This window comes from Rattus norvegicus, chromosome 14, assembly GCF_036323735.1.
Source record: "Rattus norvegicus strain BN/NHsdMcwi chromosome 14, GRCr8, whole genome shotgun sequence".
Lineage (NCBI taxonomy): Eukaryota > Metazoa > Chordata > Mammalia > Rodentia > Muridae > Rattus > Rattus norvegicus.
In genome coordinates, this window is record NC_086032.1 from 62,617,932 (window position 1) to 62,628,266 (window position 10,335).

Sequence of the window (10,335 nt, forward strand, 5' to 3'; positions counted from 1 at the left end):
GCTGGGGACCGAACCCAGGGCCTTGCACTTGCTAGGCAAGCACTCTATCACTGAGCTAAATCCCCAACCCCGCTTTTGGACAAATTTTAACATCAAAGATACCTTCAACATAGTTGGGGTAAGGAGGAAGGAACAGTTGGTTTTTGCCTTCTCTAGAATGTGTAAAGCACTAGCTTTATACATTACCGTGTTTCACACAGTAACTCTAGTTGTCTGGTTCTGCACAAGCTGCTTGCCTAGGTTTCTTCCTCTGTTCCAGGGTTATCACGAACTGTGGTTGAGATCAGAGGTGTAAAAGGCGTTACAAATTGTAAGCACTCTGTGTAAATGTCAGATACTGTCATTGTGCCCTTAAGGGCTGTTTCTCTTCTTCAAAGTGAGTAGATAAGGTAAATATCTCAACAACGCTGTGTGCTTTAACAGATACTCTCAGAATTTTTCATATAACAGAAAACAAGCCCCAGTGTTACATGAAGAAAGATGAGGACAAACGTGGGATTTATGACTATCTGCTCCTTTTGTATGACAGGTACAGGGTCTGTAGAAAGGCCCTTTGCCCTTCCATAAATGATGAATCACCCGCTAGCCTGATAAATTATTAGTCTTTAGGGGCCACATAAATTCTAAGCTCCAAGGTCACCAAAAGACTCAGAACCAGGAGGGTTAAGCCTGCTTAAGGGCTGGAAATATGTCTCTGTGAAGTGGCGTCTGGTGCTGCCCGGGCATGAGGGCAGTGGTGGAATGAGGGTTTTTTAGCACCTCTACCATCTTGCCCTTTGACTAGATTCAGTGAGTCCCTGTGATGGGTTGTATATGTTTGGTCCAGAGAGTGGCATCATTAGGAGGTATAGCCTTGTTGGAATAGGTGTGTCACTGTCGGTGTGGTCTTGAGAAGACTTCCTGGAAGACAGTCTTCTGCTAGCAGCCTTCATATACAGATGTAGACCTCTCAGCTCCTCCTGCGCCATGTCTGCCTGGATGCTGCCATGTTCCTGCCTGGATGATAATGGACTGAACCTCTGAACCTGTAAGGCAGTCCCACTTAAATGTTGTCCTTATAAGAGTTGCCTTGGTCATGGTGTCTCTTCACAGCAGTAAGACCTTAAGACAGTCCCATTGGCTGAGAGTGGGGTGGCTGTTAGTTACCAAGTTCAAAGTGTCCTCTAGATTCATCGACATGGAAGGTAGTCTGAAGGCAGCAGGCATCACAATGTTTATGGTGGATTTCAGAGTCCAGCATAGAGCTGCATAGAGCAGAGTGGCATAGGAGCCATGTAGAAAGAAGATAGCACCCTTTAGTCTTCAGCTTGACACATAAATTCCACCTCTCTTTTTTTATAAATCCTTTTTAAAAGATTTATTTAATGTATATGAGTACACTGCTGCTGTCTTCAGACACACCAAAAGAGGGCATCAGATTCCATTACAGATGGTTGTGAGCCGCCATGTGGTTGCTGGGAATTGAACTCAGGATCTCTGGAAGAGCAGTAGGTGCTCTTACCATCTCGTGACGCTATAGGAAGTGATGAGAAAAGAACTAACATACCTCTGAGAGTCCAGAGGGTTTTTTTTGACACAAGAGAATCTTAATTTCTTGGGGATATTTGAAGCTTCAGGAAGAAAATTGTCTGTGTTGGATTCATATCAGCCTATGTCTATACCTATTTATTCATAGTCTTAGGGTTACAATTGCTGCCATGAAATGACTAAAAGCAACGTGGGGAGAAAAGGATGTATTTGGCTTATACTTCCACATCACTATTCATTTTTGAAGGGCATTATGACAGGAACTCAAACATGGCAGAAACCTAACAGCAGGAGCTGATGCAGAGGCCGTGGAGGAGTGCTGTTTACTGACTTGTTCCTCATGGGTTGCTCAGCCTGCTCTCTTATAAGGCAATGCCAAAGGAGGCACTGACCACAGAGGGCTAGGGTTGATATCAATCCCTGATTAAGAAAATTCCAAATGCACTTGCCTACAGCCTGATTTTAGGGATGGAACTTCTTAATTGAGTCTCCCTCATCTCAGATGACTCTAGCTTAGGTCAAATTGACATAAAACTAGGCATCACATACATCATGGTATTGGTCTCTGTGATAATCTATGGCTCTTAATAAACACATAGAGACAAACTTGCTAACTTCTTGGTTAAGTTGTATCACATATAAGGAATTTACTGATCCTCCCAGCAGCAAGGTGGCATATATACTTGTCCTCTCCCACCTTCAAAACAGAAAATCAAGATCTTGAAGAGAAACAGTGGAAATGAGGTTCAAACCATCAACTCTGATACCATATCCAGTGCTCCTTGACCTAAGCTAAAGTCATCTGAGGGGAGGGAGAAATTCCCTCCATAAAAACAGGCTGCAGGCAAGTGTGTTGGGAATTCTCTCAATCAGACTGTTAGTACTACATTCTGAAGTACCCAGAAAATGAAGACTATATGTGTGTGGAGGGTACCAGAAATAAGTTTTGCCTACTTCTCTTCTGAAGAATTCTTCCTATAATACATAGGTGAAATCAAGAGGAGACACCCATAGCTGGTCCTACAGGGAGCAATGGAAAACTGAGTCCATTTTCTCATTTCAGGATGTGTTTCTGCCATCCTCACCATGGCTCTTGGCTTAAGTCTGAGAGCTATGTTTCTTCATGCCAATCAAGTCTAGTCTTCTGAACACTTATCACATATTGCCTATGGAATTCTACTCTTAGCATTCTGAGACTTCTCTAGCTTCCAAAGTCATCTGCATTCCTCGTGCAAACCACTTATAAAGACTACTAACCATAGAGTCAGATTTACCACAGCAACGACCCCACTTCTGGTACCATATTTTTGCGTTAGCTACTTTTCTTTGGCACTGTGACAAAATACCTGCTGGAAGCAACTCATAGGAAGAAATGTTTATTATGGTTCATGGTTCCAGAGAGATTTCTGTTTACCAGAATGGGAAAGGTCTGACTGTGGAGCAGATCAGTCTGTGGTGAGGGTGGGGCAGCTGCCTCTATGATGAGGGGTAGGGTGGCTGCAGTTGTGGTGAGAATGGGACTAGCTAAGTCTACATTGAGAAATGGGCCAGTTGCATCTATGGCAAGGTGTAGTGTATATGACTGGGTTCCTCACATTTTTGGCAGATCAGGAAAGCAAAGACTTAGGCCAGAAGTACAGGCAGTTTACAGCCTTTCAAGGGCCATCCCTAGTGATCTAGTTCTACTAGTCAAGGTTCATCTCTTCAAGGATCCACAACGTCCTAAATAGTAACACAAACTGGAGACCAAATGCTTATAGCAGGAGCCTTTGGGGGACATTTTAGATCTAAACCATGATATAAGGAGACTCAATAAATAGGCAGTCTTTGGGGTTCATATGGGAGCCTTTTCAGAGGATTCCCTCAGAACATGTTTTGATGTGGGTTGGGCCAGCTGATCAAGAGCGTATGATCACAGAGTAACTGAGATGCGGTAGAACAGAAAAATTGCTAAGTTTCAAATTTGATTAAAAGTAAGTAGGGACCAAAGGCTACTCCAAAAGCTTGAATCTTGAGAAGATAAAAGACCAGAATGCAAAGCATGGGATCCATTTTGATTTAGGAGAAGAGAACAGCTTAGAGGCTATTTTAAGGTCCATTATTATAAATCTAAGTTAAGTCTCTACTTCACGACTCGTTCTGATAAAGTAAAATTTCTTCTAAGTGTGCTCGCTCACTAAGAAGAGAAGAGATATCCCATAAAACTGTCATGTGAATTTGAGATGGCACACTTTTCGTGCACAGTACTGTGCTTGTTTTAGGGGACATGATCATGAACCCACTGTGCATGACCTCACAGGTGTGCTTCTATCCCATTTAACCCAACTAGACTTAGCCTATTCTCCTAGAAGTAGGAACATAATTAAGGTCATTCTGGCTTATAAATATAAAGTAACTCAAAGGTAAAGTGGCACATATAATAAAGCAACTCTAATCAGTGGAGTATTTTACAAAGTGCAGAATTCCAGACAGATGGGTGTAAAGAACACACCAATCCCTGACGGAATAGGTCGTTAAGGTAGGGTCAAAGCAAGCGAAGCCAAAGCAGAAAAAAATAAGTCAGCAAAGGCTCCTAAGAAAATCACCAGAACAGAAACGCTGCTCAAAATAAGAGAGAGGGCCCTCCTGGGTGTACACATTTTCTTTTCCTAAGGTATATGAAAAATATTAGCATATAATGATCGTAGAGGTGATGGGTATTTTATATCTTCTCAGTGCATGCAGTTTGCTGATATCCACCACCCATTATCCTATTTCACCTCTCTATTCCACCAATCCTCATTTCATCAAATATATATTACACATGTATACACTACATATGTGTATGTATACAAATATTCCACATGTAAGAACATGTGGTATTTGTCCTTCTGAGTTAGGCTTATTGTATTTAACATGATGATCTCTATTTCCTTTGATTTTCCCGCAAATGATATAATTTCATTATACTTTAAAGGAAGATTTTATTTTATGTGCATGAGTGTTTTGCTCGTGTGTAGGTATGCATATCATATGTATGCAGTACTTTTCAAGGCCAGACAAGGGCAACAAATCCCTTGGAACTGGCGTGACAGCTGTTTGTGAGTTACCTTTGTGGGTGCTGGGAACTGAAATGGGTCTTCAGCAAGAGCAGCCAGTACTCTTAACCACTGAGCCATCTTTCATCTTCCTTTCTTCCTTTCTTTCCTCCCCCCTCTCTCCCTCCTTCCCTCCCTCCCTCCCTTTCTTTCTTTCTTCCTTCCTTTCTTTCTTTCTTTCTTTTAAATATTTATTTATTTATTGTATATGAGTACACTGTTGCTCTCTTCAGGCACACCAGAAGAGGAGAGGGCATCAGGTCCTCTTATAGATGTTTGTGACCCACCATGTGGTTGCTGGGAATTGAACTCGGGATCTCTGGAAGAGCAGTCATCTTTCCGGCCTTTCTTTTTCTTTATGAATAAAACTCTAATATGCAGTTCACATTCCTAACTACTTAGTATCTTTCCAGCCCCTGCTTTAACTCTTACATGGCCCAGGATTCTCTGCCTAGGGAATGGTCCTGCTCACAGTGGGCGGGTCTTCCTATGTCAAGCGGCCATATCAAAACAATTCCTTCCAGACATTTTTAGACTAACCTTATCCAGACAATCCTTCCTGGATGTACCCCAAGACCTGCCTCCCAGGTATGAAGTTGACCTTTCCTGCTAACTGTCACCAATCAATTGCTCTGTCTGTGTGGCTTGGCAAAGGGAGTGCTTTGGAACAACTTAGTGCAGATGATGTCTAGAATGAAAGATGGAGTTTTTTCTCAAGTGAGCCCTGTGGTGGAAGAGGTGTGACTCTTTATGATGCAAAATTATGTCCCGTTGTCGTGAGACCATGTAGCTGCTGGTGATAGCAAACAAAGATTCATAAAATTCCATTTCACAGGTGGTGAGGACGAGGTTACAAAGGTCACTAAAAGCTATTGTTGTGTCCTAGAGTCCTTTAGGTTAGGGGCAAGGCAGACACCCACAGGAAGTCCTTTGGAACTTGATTGAAATCAAGGGGCAGCTCAGAGTGGGTTCCAGCCTGGAAGACCCACAGGGTTTCTTGATAAATGCAGCAGAGGGAATCTAGAAATAGCTTTGTGTTTGTTTGATCAGCAGCCAAACACAGTGGCAGATTGAAGTGACATGGTCGAACTGGGATTCACAAACTCAGTGTGTGTGGTGTGGGGTGTGTGTGTGTGTGTGTGTGTGTGTGTGTGTGTGTGTGTGTGTGTGGACAGTCCTGGGGAATCATCAAAGTGCAGTCATTCAAACCAAGTGCCTCTGAGGCTTGAACGGGCACCTCCTCTCTAAGCCACAGAAGGCTTGGGAGCCAGGAGCATTAGGTGTTGGGATAGTTTTCCAAGGCTGTGGTTCTGTGGGAACGCTTAGGTGGGGCTCTGGGCAGACTTTGGTCGGCAAGTTGGGGAGGGAGAGTAACTGTGTGAAAAGGCCTCTAAGATTCTCAAGACTTATTATAGTCAGTTTAGGATTTGAAGATTACTTGGGATCTAAAAATACATCCCCAACTGCAGTATTCTTAGCTCCACAGTTCTCTGTAATATGCATTGTTCCTGGCTGAATACATCTGAGAGATATCTTCTCACTAATGTACATCTGAAATGTCTCCCATTTATGCAATTTACCAACAGCACACTGAGAACTTAGAAAGGACTGAAGCATCATGGGGGGATGTGAAGGCTACCTCCCATAACTCCTCCCAGCATCTAAAGACCCACTCAGCATGTGCATCATTGGATGCCTCCTGGACATTTAAAACTCAATGTCCCCGACACCAAACTGTTGACATCACTCTCTCACTAGGCCCTCTTCTTCTTTGACATTGTCACCTTAGGAAGTGACGCCATCACTCACAGGCCCTAGACAAATCCTGAGAGGTAACCCTGGCGTTTCCTTTGACTTCCCACCTGAAATGAGCACTGAGTGCTGCTGACGCTTCCCTTAGGATGCCTCTTGAAACTACACCACTTTTTTTCTTCATTTCTGCCACAGCTTGAGCCCAGCTGCCTTTATCACTTTCTGAGGCTGGCTTGTCAGTCAGATCAACCATTCAGAAGTATATGACATCATGCCAATTCTCTGACTCAGGTCTTTCCATGGCTCCCCTCTGGCATTGGGAATGGCAGTCCAGCCCCTTGCTTTGGCCTGCAGAGTCCTGTGTGATGTTTGTTCCTACCTTTCAGAGCTCACGGCACCCCCATCCTTTATCTCTGAACATGACATATATGGTTTGAACAGGCACTCAGCTCTTCTCAGTCCTGGCCTTTTCGTGTGCTGTGCCTTCTGCCTACCATACTCCTTCCTTGGCCTCTGTTTCTCCTTGTCTCCTTCACCTGTGAGCTCCATCTCCCCACATAACGTCCTCTATTTTTATTTGCATATCCATTTGTACATCCTTTTATTGAATGTCTGTCTCCAGTGGAGGTAGGAAGTGTGTCTGTCTTGGCCTTGCTTTATCATTGCCTGCCAGCTCCTAGCAAGCTCCCAGTCGGTGCTGACTGGCGGTTCAGTGCAGGGGCATGAATGGACACAGTTCTGAAGTTGAAGCATGTGTGGTAATGTAAAGAACAGACAGTGTGAGAAAAAGAAACAGGAGTCATACCATTTCATCCACTGCAGGACTGGGCATTCATATCGCCAGGCTCGCTGGGACAAGCGTCCATCTGAATGAAGACATTTACTTACTAGTAAATTCTTACTAGACAAATTCTTACTAGTTCCTGGAAACAGATTGTGTCTCTCTGATTGTCTATTACATTTTTTCCCCCTCAAACTGCTGAAGATCTTGGAATCAAACCAAAGTAATCTGCATTTCCATTTTTATGTCTTAATTTATAAACTGTTCCTTATAATTTACAAGCACTCACTTAGTGTCTCTACCAGAGCCTAAACAAATAACAGCTCTGCCAGGCCTCCTCCTCTGGTCTTTTTCTGCACTCTACTCAGGATGGGCTGCAGCTGGTTCTAGCACGGTGATGATTTAAAGGAGAATAGCCCTCCCCATAGGTTTATATCTTTGACTGTTTGATCTCCAGTTGGTGAAACTGTTTGGGAAGGATTAGTAGGTGTGGCTGTATTAGAAGAGGTGTGTCCCTGCTGGGTGGGCTTTGAGATTTCAAGAGCCCATGCCATTTCTCCCAATTAGCTTTCTCACTCTGCCACCTATTTGCATATCAGGATGTAAGCTCTTAGCTACTGCTCCAGCACCAGGTCTGCTTGCCTGCCTGTTGCCACAGTCCCTGCCATGATGGTCATGAACTTACCCTCTGAAGTTGTAAGTACCCAGTTAACTCTTTCTTCTATAACCTTCCTTGGTCATGGTGTCTCTTCTCAGTAATAGAAAAGGTACTAAGCTACTAGGTGGCATTAAGGACAGTGATCATGGTGGCTAACCTCGTGGTACAAGTGACTAAAAAAATCATCTGATCATGGAGTGGAAGAAGGCTGTCTGTAAGAGACAGCCCAGGCCTAGACACGTGCCCTTGCATTTGCTCATGCCTAGGGCTCTTTCAGGAAAAGGGGCTGGTTTACTTTTTTGTGCAGTCCTGGAATCTGCTGCCCTCCTCAGACCCCAGCAGTCAGTTCTGGAGTATAAACTTCTCTGGTTGGGCCCTTGGTAAGCTTGGGTAAATTGAAAATATCTCTGGACTCAGTTTCCCAACCCAGAAAATGGAAAGAGCCATTCCTCAAGGCAGATGTGTGTGTGTATGGGGGGGGGTGTCTGTGTGTATGGGTGTATGTATGGGGGGATCGATGTTTATGAGCATTTGTGTGTATGGGTGTGTGTGTGTGTGTGTGTGTGTATGTATGTATGTGTTAATAATCTATGATAATGTGTGGTTCATGCTCCTGTTGGATATATGGTGACTTTCAGTGATATCTGTGATGGTTATGATTGAGTGTCAACTTGATAGGACCTGGAATCACCTAGACAACTCTTCAGGCACATCTTTGAGGGGCTATCTAGCTTAAATAAGCCTTTCAGTGAAGTGGAAACTTATGGGTTCTATGGAACCATGCAGATGTGTTGCATGGTGTTTTGCTGGGGCAAACACACGAAGGAATGTTTCACTGAAGTGGACACAGACGAAAAGGCTAAGGCAGACTCGTGAATGAATGTTTCACTGAAGCAAACACAGGTGAAAGGACACATGATGAAGAATCCATTGCTAACGACATGCTTGTATTGGCCCACCTTACATTGCACAGGTGAGTTCCATTTGATAGGACTCCGTGGAGAGAAATGCACCAAAAAACTTCTGCAGCTTCTTGCTGCTTCCGCAGACTCAGGCTGATTGACAGAGTGATGTCAGCCAAGACAGACTCACATGCTGAGACAAGACCCGTGGAGAACACATGATGGTTGGAGGGACTATAGATAGGACTCAACAGACAGTGAGGGAAGCAGAGCTTGCCTTGCCTGCAGAGCCAGTTGGGCAATGCTTGTTGGTCTTCTGTCTTTGCTGATCCTTGCTTCTCTGAGAGAGGCACAGGCAAGAACCTTTCCTGGCATTCCTACTGGTCTGAATTCTTCCCTCCGGCTGACTTGTGCCGAGGCTGAGGCCTGGCTGTCTCTGCTGGGTAGAGCTACGTTGCTGATTTGTGTTGGTTTTTGTTAGGGTATTTTATCATAGCATCAGGAAAGTAGCTAAGACCGTGTCTTACTCTTTCCATGAAGTGCCATGGTACAACCCACTTTCTCTCCTTTTGCCAATCTCTTAAATCCATGTAACCTTGGGAAGGTCCTTCGATTGGGCTATCTGTCCAGCTATGCTGATGTTTCCTGCCCATAGGGACTGTTTTTCTCCTTTCCAATAGCGGACATCGAGACATTCCCCCATTCAGTTGTGCTAAAACAATTCAGGACTAAGTGGCAGCATGGAAGCGTTTCCTCTTCTGCATTGGCCGTACTTGTTTCAGGCGCGTGCTAACATCAGAACAGTTTGCCCAGGTTTATAGCCTGATAGACAGGTCCCAGCTCAGAGCAGTTGCAGGGGTGGGGTGGGGTGATCTACAATGCTTTCTTCTGCTTTGGCTTTCCCTGCATCCCCCAGCAGCACACTACCTTATGATAAGATTCAAGCTCCTTAAGACAAATTCCAGAAGTAAAAACGGGTTTCCCTGAGGCCAGTTTCAAATCCCCATCTCAGGCTCCAGGCTTTCTCTTTGGTGTTGACTGTTACACCTGGACTCGACAGCTACCAGGGCCTCCTGGGCTTCAGTTTTCTCATCAGTTAAATTCTAGAAGATGGGTAGCATCTGCTAAGGGTTAGGAGATGAAAGGCCCAGGGCTCAGAGCAACAAACTCTGTCTCTCCTAACACAGATTGCTGTGTCTCCCATCATTTTATCAGGGTGTGGGTGTGGGTGTGGGGTGTAGCCTACCGTGCTGAGCCAGGGGAAACTTTTAGCAGGGTGTGCTCTTGCAAGGCCCAGCAGCATGGCAGAGGATACCCTGCTGTAGCAGTTTTGCGATTCTATTTTCCCTAGGCAACAGAAAGTGGCTGACTTCAGTGAGCTCAGGTGCAGTGGAGACTCAGACCTCCACAGTGACACGGTCGGCCAGCCAAGGTGGCCCACTCGGGCTCCTTTGCCACAGTCATTTAGGTCCTCTCTAAGATAAATGAAGTCCGCGCAAAGGTCTGGTCTCTTCGGGGCACTCGGGGACACAGATCATTCTCCCAGGTCAAGATAGTGCTCCCCACTCCCACTTTTCTGAGAATGTAAAGGCTCTAGTTCTTACTGTTCCTACTTTAAAAATTTTTTTATTTATTTAT